At 46.8% G+C, this 19,595-nt stretch overlaps 1 protein-coding gene across 2 annotated transcripts in view; it reads left to right on the top strand.

Annotated features, from left to right (window-relative positions):
* INO80C (INO80 complex subunit C) overlaps nt 1-19,595 on the top strand; it is a 475,763-nt gene that overhangs the window by 168,935 nt on the left and 287,233 nt on the right. The window lies entirely within an intron of this gene.

The raw sequence follows: 19,595 nt of genomic DNA, 5'->3' as shown, positions 1-19,595 counted from the left end.
GATAACTCCTGATCCAACCTCAAGGGATGTTTGTAGGGCCAGCACATATTTTGGTGCCACTCTTCCATAGGTTCCCTTGGGTATCTCCATATGTAGTCTGGTCCGAACCATGGCTTGTCCTCTGTGAGGGATGGTCACTTCTTCATCCCCATAAAGATCACATACTGCAGCTCTATTGTTGGCATTCAGGTAGTGTTGTTTAGTCTCACAGTTCTTAGCATGCTGGTTGGACAGGGTGGCTTCTGTATTAGGGTCTACTGGATTCCACAATGACCCCACGTATCGCAGATGGCTCAAGAATTACTCCAATTCTCACTGATTTTAAATAGACATTATCCCTGTCCCTGCTCTCTCATCTCCATCTAACACAGGCATCCATGATCCCAGGTTAGTAGATATGTGACCCCTACTCTATAAGATCCATTTTGTACTGGATGCCAGGACCTAAAGGCAGGATGCCTTCTCGAACTAAATTCCCTGAGGGGCTTCCTAAATGTGTTCCTACTCAGTAGTTAGTGTTCTACAGAGGTAGGGGGCTGTGCCCTGCAGAGAACCTGCTTGATTTGGTCTTTCTCCTCTCTCTCTCCTCTGCCCCTCTCACTGCACTCCTCCAACACCACCAGCCGTTTTCTTTTATGTCCATACAATGTCTCCTTTTAGGCCATGCCTCCACTTTTTTGTTACTCCTCCCTCCACTACACAACTACTCCCTCTTCCACACACTACTACTCAGTCCCCCTCTCTACTACTCCTTCACGCTATTTCTCCCTCCTCCACACTACTACAGCAATACCACCCACCTCCTATTCAGACGCTCTTCTTTCACTAAGTCCCACACTTCACATTCTCTCCTTACCCTCACTCACGTGTTACTTTTTCATGCACACTCATAAAGCAGTACCATTTACATTCACTAACCAAATACCTCACTTTCTCCTGAAAACACCTGCGCGCTCTGCTTTCCTTTTTTTCCTGCTGGTGTCCTGGTCTGCCGCATCCACTTCATCTGACCTTAACCGAACAACCCGCTCCTTTCTGTTACCTGCTCCTTATTTCTTCCCCTCCGGCTGCCATTGGTTTACTTTTCCTCTCCCCTCACTCTTTTCCCCTCTATCCCTGCAATGTTTGGAGGAGACCGCCTCATCATAAGAAAGAATTCTATGCCAACAGTGACATTTCCTCCATAAAATAGGCCACTTAAAAAAAAAATGTGAAACAACATAGACCCAAATATGTACTTCCGGATACTCTACAGTGTGGATTGCATACAGGCAAATTACAATTTTTTATTGAATGGAAGGAGTATGGTCCAGAGGAAATGCCCTGGCAACTAGCTCAGCAAGCATTCACCCCGAAAGCTGAAAATAAAATGTCATCCCCTTTCCAAGGCTCTGCCTGAACGATTTAGATGAGTTAGATGACTGGACAGCTGGGGCAGCACGAAGATTGGCACATGCTTGCTGGGTGACAAGTGCAAGTGTTCTGATGTCCCAACTGTCTTTCAACTGTGAGGCACAGAGAGGAAGATTTCCGTCTAGTGACCCACTTCAGCCACATACCGAGAAAAGACCTGTAAATGAATCTTGGTAATAAAAGTAAAGGCCACCATGAGCTGTGAGCATACCTGGTATGTGATAAAGATTGCATGTTTTGTGCTGAGGAGGAAAAGAGTTGGATCCCCTCGTTCTTTAGCCCATCATTAGCCTGGGAAGTAATGCATTCCGGCTTAAAGAGAAATGTACATCAGGACAAGAAAAATACAAACCCTGATGGAAGTCTGTTGGGCAAAGGACAAAATAGTATGTGGAAGCTGGTAGGTGATGAGCAACCCCCTCAGGGAGCCGTTTCCTGAAAGCAGGTTTATGAAAACCTATGGTCCCCAAGGTGAGGAAAAGCCTCCCTACCCTTTCAGGATTAACCCATTGTTTATTATTGCTAGCGGAAATAACAGTTCTCCTTGCCAGAATGGCTGTTAGAAGTACAATAATCTTGTATTGCACATCATTCACTAAGTTATGTTTACCACAGGTTTTCCCTCTTGCATACTCTTTAGACTACCTCTGCACCCACCTTCATGCCTGCACACATAGGTGACTAACGGGGACTTGGCCACCCCTGCCTACCTTCGTATTGGCTAAAATGCTCACACGCATTCTATAACTCTGACAAATTTCCCATACTTGAACTTCAGTGAACCAGGGTGTACATCCTACAGCGCGTTGAGACCATGCAAGTGGTGAAAACCGCTATACAAACGGCCATTAAATTACAAGCCCTGGGCACAAGAGAGCTAACCTTTACAGCAAGACTCACAAGGGAATGAACAGCTGCAGGCTGCTGCCATTTACAACCAACAAACCTTCAACAGTGGTTTAATTTCCGGAAGAGTCCCAATGCACCTTCCATTGATGTGCATTTTCATTTTTTATTTATTTTACATTTTTATACAGCTCGAACAAAAGACGAGTGCGTATCCGAGTGCTATATGAAAACAATACGTAGACTTATTGCTAAACAAAAATGTGCAACTAATCAAACCAAGAGCTACAATAACAGCCTGGCTACTTGAAACAATTTAAAATAATTTTAAAGTGGAATTCTATAACCAGTTTTTCAATATTCTGCAAAAAACTGTGGATAAACTGACACCAAATCTGTGGATGAATGGAACTCATTCCAAATCCGTACAGCTGCACCAGAAAAAGATTTGTTCAAGGTGAAGACTGGTGAAACTCAGGACTGTCCAAACTGAGAATATTCTTATTAGAAAGACGCTTCTCGATTTCCCTCTCTCAGGAACCTTTTTTTTTTTAATTATATCACCAAGACATTTTTTATTTTTTTGTGTGTAATTGTGGCTTTAACAATTTTTACAAATGGTGCAACAAAAGATTGTGATGATTGTGATGTATAGGATTTAGTTCCTAATGTTCAGTCTTGTGTCGTCTATTTTGGTGGTGGTCTCCTTGTTTCTGTGGTTACTGCCTGGTTTTCTTTGGTTCGTTCCGTTGAGTTTTCATCTTAGGGACTCGTAGTTTGTGCTTTTCCCTCTAAGCCAAACTCTGTAGGAACTTTGCTGTTGCAATAGTCAGGGATGTGTTGTCTCCACTCATCATCCAGTTCCACCAAGATTCTTCCTCTAATTTAAGTTGTTTGTGCCTATGGTGTTGCAGGTATGTAAATGTCAAATTCGCAGTCCCTGGGCATAATAGAAGGAGGTGTTGCACAGACTCGACTTGGTTTGTGTACTTACAGTAGCGACACATATTGCTAGAGGATTGGTTTCTCAATGCCAACACCTCCTTTTCAGGACGTTCAATCGCGCCCTTAGAGATATTGTACGCAGTGCCTTGTCAGGGAACTTTAAGTAGTTTCAGACCTTGTCCACTTTTTGCGTGTTCATTGATAAGTGAGCAGTTGATTTGTACTTGTTTGATTTATCCAGTGTCTCGATCCAATCCCACATTTTTTGTTTTTCTTTAGCTTTGTCTGGTATACTTTCTGGTTCCCATTGGGAACTTCCAATTTTTTCGAGCAGGTCTAGGTTTCTTTTTGACCAGTCTGCCAGCATCCGGCTTTTCTCGCTCGTCATTTCCTTGTGAATAATTTGAAGGATTTTTAACCTGAGCTTTCTTAAGATTTCTCCAAAAAACAGCAAGCTGTTCCTATCTGCCACGGATTTCAATGAGGACAAACTGCAATTAATTTTATAAACCTGTAAGGAATGTGTTCTTTAGTACCATACTTAGAAATGTCAGGGAGAAGAAACCCAGCCTAAATTGGGCCAAGGGAAAGTTAATGCAGAGTATCTATTGTTTGATTTGCCAGCAGGTTCACCCAGCGAGGGAGCATGGGGGATGCATTCTCGTTCCCGTGGGAAGGCTTCTTTCTGTATGTGTTCCCTCAGTTGCTGTTGTTTCTTCGAGTCATCAGTAAACTCAGCCGGTGCCGGAAGATCTTCGTCGCACCGGCGTGGCCATGGCAGATCTGGTACCTGGACCTTATCAGCATGTCGGCGTCCCCACTAGTCAAGCTGCCAGTGGTCGCGGATCTTCTCGCCAGAGAAGGAGGCGCCACTCTTCACCACGATCCAGGGTCTCCGAACCTGATGGCCTGGTTCCTGCAGCGCTAGAATTCCGTGGCTACGATCTCCCGGTGGACTACAAGGAAGTTCTCGCCAAGGCTAGAGCATCGTCTACTTTGAAATGCTGCACACTCAAGTGGAACAGATTTGTTATTTGGTGCCGTTCCCAGAAGAAGATCGAAACTCTGAGGGTCACTGCCCCTCAGGTACTTCCATATTTGCTGTTGGCCAAATCGGGGCTGGCTCACGCCTCCATCAAGGTTAATCTGGCGGCTATCTCCCGTTAATCCAGATCCCCAAAACGACACTCCTTGTGGTTGCACCGTTTTGGTCAAGGAATTTGTCATGGGACTATTCCGCTCGTTCCTGCTGGTGAAGGCTCCGGCCCCGGTGTGGGAGCTCAATGTGGTACTTCTCATCAGACCTCCGTTCGAGCCTATGCATTCCGTTCCACTCAAGTTTCTGTCGTAGAAAACAGCTTTTCTCTTGGCCATCGCTTCAACACAGTGATTGGGTGAGATCCAGGCCCTTTCCTGTAAACCACCTTACTTGACTTTCCACGAGACAAGGGTGCTGCTGCGGAAGCACCACCCCTTCATGCCCAAGGTGCCGTCGGACTTTCATCTAAACAAGCCCTTGGTGTTGCCTGTGGCTCTCTGGCTGTATCACCCATTGTCACTGTTTGCCAAACCGACAGCTGCCTGTCCATCCGAGAGCTCATTCCACCAGGTCGATCACTGCTACAACAGTGTTCCTGTCTGGTGTGCCCCTGCTGGACATCTGCAGGGCTGCTACGTGGAAGTCGACTCACACCTTCACGAAATTCTGCTTCGCCGACAGAGATTCTAGGGAGGAGTCCAGGGTCGGCCAAGCAGTGCTGTGCAACCTGTTAGCTTGAAGGTGAGCCTGGTGAGGAGGTAAGAGATACTTATGTTTAGCCTTGCTACCTCCCGTGGTTGTGCATGTGTGCACTGCTATGTATTCTTTATTCATGAGCTTGTGAACCCATGCTGAAGAAGGAACAAGTTACTTACTTGTAACTGTTGTTCTTCAGCATGGGTGTGGCATGGATTCACATGCGAACCCTCCCGCCTACCCCTCTGCTGCTCTTCTCTTGGTCCTACTGCCACTTTACATGCTACCAAATCTGAAGAATGCTGCCAGAGGAGAGGCTTAGGTAGAGGGCAGCCATTGACTGGGAGCAGTCTGACCCAGAGCTCAGTGATTGGTTGTTAGGAGAAAGACAGTTCAGAAATTAAACTGAAACTGATTTTTTTCTTTACTGAGGATTCCCAGCATGACTGGAAATATTCATGAGCATGTGAATCCATGCTAGACCTATGCTGGAGAACAACAGTTACAGGTATGACAAGCCAGCCTGCTCTGGGCTTTCTCTGCAAGTTTGCATTTGCTGTATGCATGAGTCAGACTCCAGCTCTGGGCTTCCCAGCAATTCCATCAGGATTCTTCAGCAAGCACACCTTTAGCAGTTAAACTCCAGATTGGACCAAGGACGGGGTTGGAACTTTCAGCAGTAGGGTTATTGGAGAGGGGAAGATATTATAAACTTCATACTCTCACTGTGCGAATTTAAACAAGGGCAGTCTTCAAAGATGAGCAGCGGTATGGTGAAGCTGCCTAGCCTCCATCATGCCCGAGCCTGACCCCAAAATGGCCATACACACTATTTGATGCTTTGGACGCTTGTGCCCAGAGCTTGAGTTGTTATTCTGATGCACAACACCCAAACACAAAGGGGGAACAAAGGTACACGCATAGTGCAGGTATGAAACCAGTTAAGCCGCAACAACCACATAGCCCTGGTCTGGTGGAAAAACAGACCTGCACACCCAGACATTCACTGGAACAATTGGTTCCACAGCTAAATGTATTAAGAGTCAGAAATCCCGTGTTTCATTTTTTAGCAGTGAGAAGAGCAGAAGAAGCACAGAAAGATAACAGGAGGCCATCATGCATTACAGATAATTAACAGGAGGTGCAAAGTCAAGTAGGCCAGCTCACTGTAAGAGCGTGGCCTTTGAGGAGTAGTCAGTGCAAGGTGCCTGCTAAGGTCATTGACCCACAAGTTGGCAAGAACCAGAGGGCACTAATAGAAGCAGTTAGAATGAACTGATGGTTGCACTAGCCTACATCCTGGTGGCAGCTGCAAAGCCAACAGAGCGGCAAAGAAGTCTTGCAATATTAAGCACCTGTCGCTCAGTTCCAGGAGGCCAACCCTTGCCTGGGAGTGGTCATAATTGCTGCAGACAAGCACCCAGGTGGGGTCCTCCCCAAGAAACATTTGGGTGTAAATGGGGAAAAATGCAATGGCTTGCTCCAGTAAGAGTTCAGAGTGACCTCTAGAGCAAACTGCAACATTTGTCCTAGTAAGAATACAAAGTTGAACCTTGGGGCAAGAGGTGCAATCTAAATGGTCTTGCCCTGGTAGGAGTGTGTCACAAGTCTGCAGTGTCACTGAGAACAGTGCTATGTCGGAATCAGAGGAAGAAGTCTGCTCTGGCACTTGGAGTCATTTAGTGACTTTGAGTGCATTGAAGGACATTTTCTGGGTCACAGACATCCCGGAATTGTGTGGATTAGAATAGAGATTGGAATGAGGACACTATGTACCCTTTTTATAGGCCTTTTTCACTTTAATTTGTACTTCCATCCTGATACTTCCCTGAAAATCACTCATGTGTACTTGTTACGTGTTCTCTTTAGTCCTGTAGACATTTCCCACCTTCCCTGCCCCTGGGATTCGTGTTAGGAAGAACCATGAATTAGGATGAGGAAAATGACCAGATCTGTTCCAGGAGTGGAAAAGGGGCAAATGATTGGGAGAGAGCTAACCCCGCAATACTGGATGATGTTCCTTAACTACACGGAACCCAGTGCGGCCACACCGACTATCCTTTGGGGCTGTCGAAGCCCTCTTTTGTTGGCTCCCCCAAGCCAAACAGCCCATTCCCTTTTTTGTGGTGCACATTTTCCCCCCCACCAACCAAGAGTAAAATGTACCTTATTGGTTGGGGCTATTAGGTGGCGCTGTAGTGCCACCTATAAGCACAACTATTGCATTTGTGTACTGACGGGGAGAAATAGCAAATGAGGAGGGACACAAAGTTGTAGGTAGTGTTAGGTTATTTGTCCACCCATTCTCTGCCCAAGGCCGTGCTAATCCCTACGGCCATTCTATCTCACTTCCTGCACCTCCCTGACCAAACACCTCCTCATTCAAACTCTTTAAGCTCGCTTCAGTCAAGCCTTACCATCAAACTTACCATGAGACTTAATGACTTAGTTGGAGTTGCAAATGTGCAACCGGTGTAATGCAAATGTCTAAACCAGAACTGCATTCAGCCACTGAATTCATAAGCACTATGCGTTTCATTCACTGAAGTCATTTGTGCTCTAGTTGTTTTATACCTGGTCCAATTCCGTCCAGCGATTGTCATGATCTCACGCCCCCACCTAGCTATTGTAGCAGCCACCACCGCTTTAAAGGGCCCCCTGCGTATAACGAGCAATTGTGACACACCTTGTGGTCTATCTATGTTCGTCCTAGCCTCGTATTTCCTGATGCAAGCTACTATGCATACATTTGTTTGTGCTGGGAAATATGGGTATGAAATCACTGAAGAATTACTCTTCGTCGGCTTTGCAGTCGTAAGTGTTGCCCCTTCCGGGTTGAAGACTTCCCTATCTACCTCTAGTGCTTTTAGGTCTGCTGCTGTTCTATAGGATACCAGACATGCAAGCATTGCCAATTTTCCCGACAGATGTTGGTCAGACAGATGCCGTTTCTACGGCAATCCTATAAGAAGCTTAAGCACCACATCAACATCTCAAAGGTGCACATATCTAGGTAGGGGCGGCGTGCAAGGTTTCACACCTCACAACAACCGTACTACTGCCCCTTTCAACGGTTCGTGGGCAGCAGAAATGGCTAACATGTATACTCCTTTAGACCCGAAAAGCTCTGCCTCCCTCTGATAGTGAGGCCAAACATTTCTGCACCTGAACTGTAGGGGCTGAAATGGGATGAACACTGTGCTGGGCACACCATAGTTACCATTTCTTCCATGTCGCGTCATAGCTCCTGAGTGTTGAAGGGGCCCAAGACTGTTGGATAAAATGCCTGGCAGGTACCATCGGCTCCTGCCACCGTGCACGCCTGCACCAGTAGATTCCCTGTCCTTGTCAGAGGATGCCAATTCCCTGCCAGATCCGTTAGCAGATCCTGTTGGTGAGGAATCGTCCACAGAAAATACAGGGAAAATTCCATCAGAACTGGAAACGATGCTCGCGGTCACCAGTGCGGCACCACTAGCATGACCTCTGCTTTCTCTCTGCGGATCTTCACTAAAACTTTGGCTAGCATTATGAATGGAGGGAAAGTGAAGTGCACTGCGCCTGACCCAGGCTGCAGGAGTGCATCGCCCCCAGGGATCCGGGTCCAGCCTCCATTTGAAAAACCTCTCTAATAGTTTGTTCAATCTGGTTGCATTCAGGTCTATGTCCAGCGGTCCCCACAGAGATGCTATCCTCTCAAAGATGCCCTTGTGTACCATCCAGTCGCTGCAGTCGTTCAGATAGCAGGAATGCCAATCTTCCCCTACATTTTGATCCCCTCAGAGATAATCCACCATTACCGAAATCATCCTGCCTAGTCAGTAGTGCCACAAATCTTTTGTCAGTTCTGCTAACATCTTGGATCTGGTGTCTCCTAGGCGATTGACATATTTTACTCCAGCGATGTTGTTTATCCTGAGAAGAATGTAACACAATGCCTTGTCTTCGGTAAAGGTTTTCACTCCAAAGGAACCTGCCAAGAGCTATAGACAGTGATGTGCAGGTCTAGCTCTTCCTGCGACCATTTGCCCCCTGTCTCTAATAGGCTGCATCTTGTGGCCCAGCCTACTCTGCTGGCGTCTCACTCTATAACGAAATCCGGGATGTCCCCGAATATTCTGTGGCCGTTCCACGCTTCCATGTTCTGGAACCACCATTTTAGTTCTGATCTTCCTTCTTGGTCTAAACTACTAGCTGGTGATACCCAAGCCGTTCCTGGAGAGGCCAGATCTTCAACCGATGCAGGGCCTAGTAGTGCAGGGGCCCTGGAAATATCACCTGAATGGAGGGCACTAGCAAGTCCACAATCCTTTCTAATGACCTGATGGAAATTAATATTTTCGTTAAAGGAGTTGCGAGCTACTCTCTCACCTTTAACTTGGGTTCTGGCAACCACCTAGGTAGCTTTAGTGGAGTCCACTACGAACACCTGAAACTCAATGCGTTGCCTGAGTGCTAGTTCAGACTTTTCCAGAGTGACATGGAAGCACAGCGATGTAAGAAGATTAGTCGCACATTGCACTTGTTCTTATAGTCACTGTCTGTTTGCCGCTAGTATGAGGATGTCGTCTAGATGAACTATGCCACTCAAACCTCTCTCCCTCACCCTCGTGGTCGCTGCTACCGGCCTCATGATCTTCGTGAATGCCTGTGAAGCTAAAGCCAGCCCTAACGGGAGGCACCTGAACTGCCATGTCTGGTCTTTCCATAGGACGCTCGGGTAAGTGCGGTGATCGCTGATGACTGGAATTGTCAAGCGTCTTTCAAATATAACCTCACTAACCAGTGTCCCTGAGAAGGTGGATCCCCTGTTCAGCTCTTTTAGATGGATTACTGGTCTGATTGCGCAAGACCTTTGGGTTGCTGCTAAACTTTAGCCTGAGGTCTGCCGCTGTCTGCAGAAGCCAGGTGTGGTTGGAAAGCTGTTGCCAGCCTGCTTAGAACAGTTTCGCTTTGCCGAAAAACAGCCAACAGAGTTCGGGCTAAGGGCATTTTCGGAACGCACGCAGAGTCTGTCTTTCTCCATTGGTGTGAGCATTCTCTGCACCATTTATAACGACATAATGCTCGCCTCCGCCCTTGACATAGAATTAGTGGTAGAATGACAAGCCTGTCCTTTCATTGTTTGTTGTCCAGGATCCGTGAGATATGCAACACGAGGGACACCGGCGTGTTCCCCCAGCTTGGCCGTGTCTCGTAGCCCAGAATCTGAAGACCGGCCGTGTAAAATGGCTGTCGCTGTTCCCATGACAGCAGGAAACAACAACAATGTTGCAATATTCACAGCCGCTGGCCAGATTCGTTCAAACACCTTCCTGTCTGCTCCGGCTCCACCATAAAAGAGGAGCGTCACAGCCGGCAGGCGAATCTGTGCTGCGAAGGCCTGGTGGAAAGGCCTAAGGTGCTCTCTGCAGCTCTGCGGTGACGCCACATGCCACTAAACAGAGCTCCTACCATGCGCAATCCTGAGGTAAGCCACTGTTCACCTCCCAAGCCTTTGGCTGCCCCCGTGTCTCTTGGCACGCTGTTACCCCTTCTGCGCCACACAACCAGGGCCGCTCTGACCTTGTCACAACCACGCCCACACCAACTACCAGGCACGCACTGCCTCTGCGCACGCACTTATCCAGGAGTATTCACTTCCACACCTGATCACACCTACATCCATAACAACCAGTTAGGTTGCAGGATCTTCACTCCTTCCCTTGCTCCCACTGCTACCTACGCCACGTGCACTACGCCACAACCTTCCTGCCACTTGGCTTACCCCACACAATACATCGCTGCTACAGGCGCAGCTGGAAAGCGGCTGACCGTCTGTCACGACCCTCGCCCAAAACCCCCTCTGGCAAACGCATTGGCCAGGTGGAGTCAGGACTCGGGCCTCTAAAACCTGGCATCCTCTTCAAAAGCCCTCATGGGGCCAGTTCTGGCGCATATGGCGCCAGGCTCATACACTATGAACAACAATGCGCTTGGGAACTACTTTATTGTATTGTCAGCCAACATGGAGGCATCCACATAGCTTGGTTCCTAAGAACCAAGCTATGCGGTCTAGTGTTTTGGGTGTGGTGGGCCTGGAACTACTTTCCCTGGGCTATATAAACCACACCCTGACTGCAGAACATGCTTCGTGTTACTTTGCAGCTTGCAACGTGACGCTCACCGTGTCCAGCTATTCCCTCGAACCTCGGAGAAGCAGAACCTGCAAGGAGACAAAAGGAACATCATTAGCAGCAGCATCTTACCTGCAGTCTTCATCTTTAAACACTCGCAGCTACTGGGAACAGCATCCTCGAATCGGCACGCCTCCCGGACAGAACAACCTGAAAGAGGAAGACAGAGGCAACATTAAAGAAAGCTGTAGAGACATTTACAAATTACGAACTGCTCAAAAGGCTTACCTGGCTGGTCGCCTCTCGGCTGGCACCACTCCGGACATTTCACTCGCGCTGAAAAACACTGCGACCTACAAGGAAGGAAAACACAGGTTAGCAAAGGCAAGACTTCTCAGCGCTGCGCATAGCGCTTACTTACCGCACCTTAGCGCTCTTAATGCGCCATCATTTACCAGCGGGGCTCAACCAAGCCAGTTCGCCGCGCGGAAGCTCTGCATACCTAAGGGAGAAAAGAGACATTTTAAACAAAGTAAGGCATGCAGGATAGCGACAAAACTAAAGAACAGCAATAAGACCTACCTGAACAATATCGAACGGGCCGGCGTCAGTGAAGTAACTGGACCGCATTCGCCCATGAAAGACAACGCCCCCCTGCAAAGAAGGCAAGACGGAGAGCATGCCTAATTCTAACACAAGGTGAGGAGAGGGCGCCACAGAGACTGAAAGCATACGTGGGTGGAGGGAGGATACTTACCCCAGTCGGTCAGTCTTGAACACAGTCCTCCTGTATTTTCAGGCAGAACCTTCCCCGCAGACCACATCAGGGCAAAGCTGAGAAGCATACCAGCGAGTAGCCCAGCTGGGTGGCATCGCTGTGGATACCAGGTGAGCGTAACACCGTCCTGCCAGTGACACCACAGCTAGAATTCTCCACCACTCACTGCATGCATGGTCCCGCCCTCATCCACGCACTAACCTCGCAGAACTTGGCTACTAACACTGAGGCTCACAGCCTCGCCTGCTCACTTCCGCCTGCCATCTTTGACTTTGCAACAAGGTCCGACGCGAGACTACACTGCCACCAGACAGTCACTCCCATCTCCACGATGTCGCTGCATGCTAACAATGGCACCATACCTATGACCATTGTCCTGAGTGCCTTCCTGACACCTACTGCTGTGAGCACTCCCACGTCACTGGATATTGCCTGGGCCTGGCCAACGCACACGGCTGCTAGCTCCTCATTTATGCCCAATATGCTTTTGATTAATGCTGCCAGCATTCCGATTTTGCCTAAAGCTGTTATCGTGCACAATGATGTGCTTTTGCTCAACACTGGCAGTACGCCTATTTTGCCTAAAGTGGTTATCATGCCCAATGATGTGATCTTGCCCAACGCTGCCAGTCTGCGTATTTTCCCTAAAGTTATTGTGCCCAGTGATGTCCTTTTGCCCCACACTGCCAGCACACCTATCTTGTCTAAAGTTATGCCCATTGATGTGCTTTTGCCCAACGCTGCCAGTAACAAAACATCATAGCTCTTCAGGCAGGCCACACTAGCCTGGACTCTTTTCACAATGGACTTAATGAGGAATTCATACCTCTAAGATGATCCCTCTCTCCCTCTTGTTAGTTGGCCTTCCTTGTCCCTTCTTCCTCTGGGACCACAGGGTCCTGCCCTTTGAGCGGTTGGTCATCCCTTTTTCCTACTATATGCAGGTGCCATTTGTTGTTTTCTAAACAAACACACACGCAGCCCCCTTTGTCTTTGCAGGGCTGCGCTTCCACGGTCTCTCTGTGCTCGCTCTTGACGGGGCAGCTGCTCTGCCTCTTGCACCAATAGCCTTGCGGCACTGTGATACACTTCGTGCCCCACCTCCCGCGCCATTGGCCGCGTTGGAACCGGATATGCTCCTATCCGGAGCCGCAGGAACGGTTTGGCAACCCCCGCCCCCCGCTCAGGCTACTTGAAGACAGGTTGCCATGACAACCCTCACCCAGGTATGCTTAGCAGCATCATTCGGCTGCAGATGCTCCCTGGGTGCAAGCTCCTTCGTTGCGAGTCTCCCGCATGACACAGCATTTTCGCGCTGCCGTGCGCCTCAATTCCCAACTCTCTATACTCCTGCACCAGCACGCAAGGTAAGCATACCCAGCTTGGTCCAGCAGAGGGATATTTACGGTGGGCTCCACGATAGACACCGTGTTTCCCACGTACCAGTTCTTCTCCCTTCCCTTCCCCCATTTTATTATGAAATCATGAGGCCACCTTCCAGTTCCTACAGGCACTGTAACTACATTGTCTGTACTGGTGGTCACGCCACCTATAAAGAAAAAGTACCACATAAGTAACGTTTATACACGCTCGATTCGGGCGCCTCTTGTTTTCGTTTTACAGTTATTTCTGTACTGCAACACCGCATCCACGCCACACCAGCTTCTCCTGGACTGACCTATGTTGTCCTCGACTTCGCCACCCAGCACTGACTGATACCGGGCTGCAAGGTAACATATACATCTCTGTATACTTTGTCAGTATGCTCCACACGGGTCACCAATTGTGTATGGGTTGCGCATCTCCCCTTTTTCTTCTGCTCTTGCCACTCTGCACATGGAACCTATCATTGTGTGTGCCGTTCTCCAGCCTCTCTCACACATCTATCTTTGCCTTGTTCTTAACTCGTTTCTACAGTATATGGTCACTTCTGTACCTGTATTCTCCCTCTAGGCAGTCATGGACACATGGTGTATACACTGCAGTTTTATCTAACGCACCATTTTTTAAAATCCTTTTGACGCTTACATGCACTTGTGCACGATACATAACTTCATGACTTCCCCTCCTCTCCCCATTCTGAGATCTACTCCTTTTATGTGCTTACTTCTACAGCTGTTGGATTTCCAGCACAACAAGTAGAAGTTCTGGCATTAGGCTTGTCCATTTTCATAAGCAGTACAAGAGTTCCGACACATCGGGACAACAGCCACGCACCATTCCCCTGTCCTCCGTACATTCATAGGGTGAGTGTTTCACGTCCGTTTGTCAACAGTATCATACAACCTCAACACTCCTTTGTAATATTTCCTATGGAGTACTAGTCGGACCAATCATGTTTTAATTTTCTCTGCCCCCTTTAGGGATTAATCTCTATACTACATCAACTCTGCCCTGAGGAAGGCTTCAATCACATTAGCCTGTTTAGGCCCGCCGAAACGTGTTTTTCTCTGTATTGTGTTCCCCTCCTCTCTGGAAGCACCTTTGGGAACAAATCTACGATATTTCATACATGTTGGCAGTTAATGATATGGCAAAATAACCATATGTCATAAGTTGATTGTGAATGATTTCACTCTGTACTAACCAGGGTAATTTTTTATACACCCTGGTTAAAATCTAACCCACAGGTCCAACTGTTTTCCTGTTGGGCCTTCGTCCTTTTATCAATTGTTTTTGCACAATATCCTAAATGAAATTACATTGTACACATGTTATGCTCTTTGTTTCTCTTTCATTTTTTATGTTTTTTAAACTGGTGTAAGAAGCACCTTGAAATTATTAAAGAATATGTTTTTCTGTATAATAAAGTTATTTTCATGTAAAAAAAAAAAATAAAAAAAAATTAAAAAAATGAATGCTCTGTTTTGTTTTGGCATGTTTGCTGTGTGCACCGGTGGAGAGTGACATGGACTAAATCGGCAGTTTTCCCAATCCAAAATGGCGACGAGCGAGTGGATAATAGGACTACACGCCCTCGACACGTACGCCAGTCTAGTTACGACCACAGAGATGCCTGCACTAGAGCACCCGGAGAAGGAAATGCTCACGTATTGACATTCTGCAGGATTCAGGAGGAGGACTGGAACGGACTGCAATGGCTATGTAATGTCGTGTGTACGCACGCAAGTTATTTCTGTACTGCAACACCGCATTCGCTCCACACCAGCTTCTCCTGGACTGACCTGTGTTGTCCTCGACTTCGCCACCCAGCACTGACCGATACCGTGCTGCAAGCTGTTGGATTTCCGGCACAACAAATAGAAGTTCTGGCATTAGCCTTGTCCATTTTCATAAGCAGTACAAGAGTTCCGACACACCGGGACAGCAGCCACGCGCCATTCCCCTGTCCTCCATACATTCATAGGGGATTCATCTCTATACTACATCAACTCTGCCCTGAGGAAGGCTTCAATCACATTAGCCTGTTTAGGCCCACCGAAACTTGTTTTTCCCTGTGTTGTGTTCCCCTCCCCTCTGGAAGCACCTTTGGGAACAAATCTACGATATTTCATACACGTTGGCAGTTAATGATATGGCAAAATAACCATATGTCATAAGTTGATTGTGAATGATTTCACTCTGTACTAACCAGGGTAATTTTTTATACACCCTGGTTAAAATCCAACCCACAGGTACAACTGTTTTCCTGTTGGGCCTTCGTCCTTTTATCAATTGTTTTTGCACAATATCCTAAATTAAATTATAATGTACACATGTTATGCTCTTTGTTTCTCTTTAATTCTTTTTATGTTTTTTAAACTTGTGTAAGAAGCACCTTGAAATTCTTAATGAATATGATTTTCTGTATAATAAATTTATTTTTATGTACTCCTAGGTTTTTCCATTGGTTTTGTTGTCTCTGTGACTTTCTTTGAAAGCACATACCTCATAATAATATGGAGAATTAACCTTAAATCATTTACAGAATTCAGGACTGTCTCTGGCGTGGGTTCCTTTCTTAGGTTCCTTGTTTTGAACACACTAGCCTAGCACAGCACATCTCACTCAGCTACGCCCTCAACAATGCCCGCTGCCTCCCTGTGCACGATATACATGACCTTATCACCACGCACAGTCTTGACCTCCTCATGATCACAGAAACCTGGCTCCATGAAGCCTCTGGCCCGGCCCTCTCTCTAGCACTTCCCCCTATGCTACACCATATTCGGACAGGACCCACCATACTCAAAAGGAGGGGGTGTTGCCCTTATTGCAAAATAATCCATGTCCATCAGAAAGGTCATTAGGACAATTGAGAACAATAGTGACTACCTACTCCTCAAACTCAACCCTTCCCCGAACTGCACCATTTCCCTCCATCTTGTCCATCGGCCCTTAGGCCCCTCCGCTGACTTGCAGTCAGCCCTGACACACCTCCTACCGACAAGGTTAAAAAATCGTCAAAGGCCATCCTCCTAGGTGACCTCAACCTTTGTTTCAATGACTCCAAAGACTTTTCTGATAAATCATTGGACAATGCGCTTGAAACTCTAGGGTTCAAACACACCATCACTGACCCCACCCACATTCACGACTGCACTCTAGATTGGCTAGTGCATCACAACTGCCCACTCAGGTATCAGCTAATATTATCCCCACCAAAAATATCGCCGTATATATGGTCGTTTGGAACGGCCATAGGCAATATTTTTTGGGGAGATCATTTTTGGGGTTTTTGGGAGCAGGGGTGGGGGTGTCCCCCGCTCCTTTAAAAATAATGGAGGGGTTGCAGGGGTGTCCCCCGCAGGTTCCATGCCTTAATATTGCTGCAAAAATATGGCAAATTTTTGTATGGCGATATTTTTGCGGGGATTCACATGGAACCCCCACTCACTGTTAAAGCCAACTCCACCTCCCGTTGGACAGACCACCACGTTATTCTATTTGACATCAACATCCCCAGGAAAGTGCACCAGCCTGCGCTACCTCTCCCACCCGCCATCACTAGGAGCTCTCGTCAGCTCACCTTGGATAAGCTCCTACCTCACTTACTAGGGTGGGCCATCAGATCTCCAATGACCCAGAGATACTCGCCCATACGTGCAACACTGCTATCAAATTAGCTGTGGAAGCCATTGCCCCTCTCATCTCAGAAACCTACCAGTCAAACACCTGTTTTACCTCTGAGGTACAAGATCTCTTATCCAAAAAACATACAGCACTATCCCTCTGGCAAACTAATCACCTTCACTCAGCCAAACTCAGTTTCAAAAACTTGCCAAAGAAAACAAAAAGCAATCATCCTAGCCAAAGCCACCTCTTTCAACACAAGGAATACCAAGGCTAGATCAGATACTAAAGAGATGTTCTCCATCTTCAGGGAACTAGTAACACCTCCCCTCCCTTCTCAGACTATCACCAAAGATGAGGCCTGATGCAATGGTATCCAATCGGCCATGCTAAACAAACTGCACAGCCAACAATCACTGACCCATCCCATGTTTTCACCCGCTCCAAAGAACTAGCGGGGCAACCCCTCTCTTACCCTTCAAGGAGGTCACTGAGCAGGATATCCGTACCCCCATGAATACCATCAAACCCTCAAACTGTAAAGGGGACATCTGCCCGGATTCCATCATCAAAGACTGCGCTATCACACTCGCACCTTTCCTTATGGCCTTCATTAATGCTTCATTCGCTGCCGGATCGGTCCCAACCTGCCTCAAAGAAGCATGGGATTGTCCCTCCTGAAGAAACCCTCACTTGATCCCACATCCCACAGCAATTACAGGCCCATTACTACCGTGCCATTCTTGCTAAAAATTCTGGACAATGAACAGCAGATGTCCACAACTTTGTGGGACTCCCCTGTCCCTTGTACACCCAATCAATGTTGAATAACAACCAAACATTAACCGTTTACTGTATCTCTTCCAATAACGCCATTAAAAGCGCAGTGTATATAAAAAAAATGCTTTACTGTTCCTGTGTATTTGCTTTCATACGAACATTTGTGAATCATATTCTACACATATAATTCAATTACTTTTCAAAAAATCACAAAATTAGTTTATACAGATACATTTTGTTAAAGCACAATTTCTTTCACTTTGCAGTCTCCAAGGTTTCTAGTAAAACTGCCAGCACAATTGTTCCCAATCAAATCCTAAACAAATTCACACATTTTTAGATTTATGACATTGGAAGTTTTACATTTCCTTGAACATTCGCTCTGTGTTTCGGGAAACCATTCCCTTCCTCAGGAGCTGTTTATTCTGTCTGGTGCTGTTCCTTTACTTATCTACAATGTGCAATATATATTGATCATGTATTAGACTCCATCTATTTAACATAGTGTATTTACATTTTATGTCAAATACATTCGCTGTCATGAATCCTACTTGAATAATCACCTGGTGGATAATACTCTATTGAAAAACATTTCTGGTTTTCCTTCTATCAGACCTTCTTTAGTGGGGCACGGTTCATCCTGAAAATAAAGTTGATGTGGATCAGTGAAGGCTATGTCCTTAGTAAAGACGTGCTAAAATCTTGATAAAACATATGTAGTTGGTAACTAATATTACTTTCCGAATTGTTCTGAGCATTTGTAGTGAGATCACAATTGGATAAACTGTCTGTTGTTTACCTGTAAATGGTAGTAAAAAACCACAGCTGAGGTGTAGTAAGAGTTTGTCCACTCTGTCTCAATGGGTCATGGTGTCCCTTCTTGTGAAGTGTTTGACCTTAATCTGCTGCTGTTAAGTTATGAGAGAATTCTATTTTCACTAGCATTTCTCTCTTACATGGAGAGGCAATCAACAGAAATGTTGCTTTTAAAATTTTAAATTAAGGGCCAGTTGGTGGCATAATTATAAAATGGTGGACAAAGCAGCCTACATACAAGTCCAACAGTTCCTCGAAACGAACAGCCTCCTTGGTATCCGTTAGTCTGGCTTTTGCCCTGGGCACGGAACCAAAACAGCCCTACTTGACCTAAAAAACCAAATGGACGACGTTTGTGACTTTGGTAAACCTGCCTTACTCTTCCTCTTGGACCTGTCAGCAGCTTTTGGCCTTTTAGACCATAACATACTCGGCCACCACCCGTCATCTACAGCCCACTGCTCACCCAACGCTATAGCCTGGATCTCCTCATTCTTGCAAGGCAGGGCCATGACAGTTTTCTCAGACCAAGCCACTGCTCCCCCGACATCATCCAATGCGGAGTGCCGCAAGGCTCCTGCATATCCCCCAGCCTATACACCACCTTCACCAGACCACTCTTCACCATTCTGGACTCGCTAGGCATCACATATACCATCTACACGGACGATACACAAATCCTCCTCCCATTATCTGGTGACTGAGTCTGACGGCAAGACCCTCAACACCGCCTCCTCCACCATCCAATCTTGGATGGCTAAGAATGGGTTGTGCTTGAACGGTGACAACACTGAACTACTCTTTATTGGATCCACTGAAACCTTAAAGAAACTAGACAACCAATTCCTTTACTTCTCGATTGACAACATCAGAATTACGGTTTCTCAAATGGTAAAAACCCTCAGTTTACCTAGACTACAACCTTTCGATGTCCAGACAAGTAAACGCCATTGCGTCCTCTTCTGCTTATCACACCAAGCTTCTCAATGCAGCCATACCTTTCCTGTCTAAGGATAACTGCCTCACCATAGCTAGAGCCATAATGGGGTCCCGACTCGACTACTGCAATGCCGACTTTGCGGGCACGTCAGTAAAAAACTTGGAGAAGCTCCAATCCATCCAAAATAGTGCGCTCTGTGCCGCCATTGGCATT

Source organism: Ambystoma mexicanum, chromosome 5q, assembly GCF_040938575.1.
Source record: "Ambystoma mexicanum isolate Mex_15411 chromosome 5q, UKY_AmexF1_1, whole genome shotgun sequence".
In the NCBI taxonomy this organism is placed as follows: Eukaryota; Metazoa; Chordata; class Amphibia; order Caudata; family Ambystomatidae; genus Ambystoma; species Ambystoma mexicanum.
Note: the sequence above shows the minus strand (reverse complement) of the source record. Positions and strands in the feature narration are given on the sequence as shown.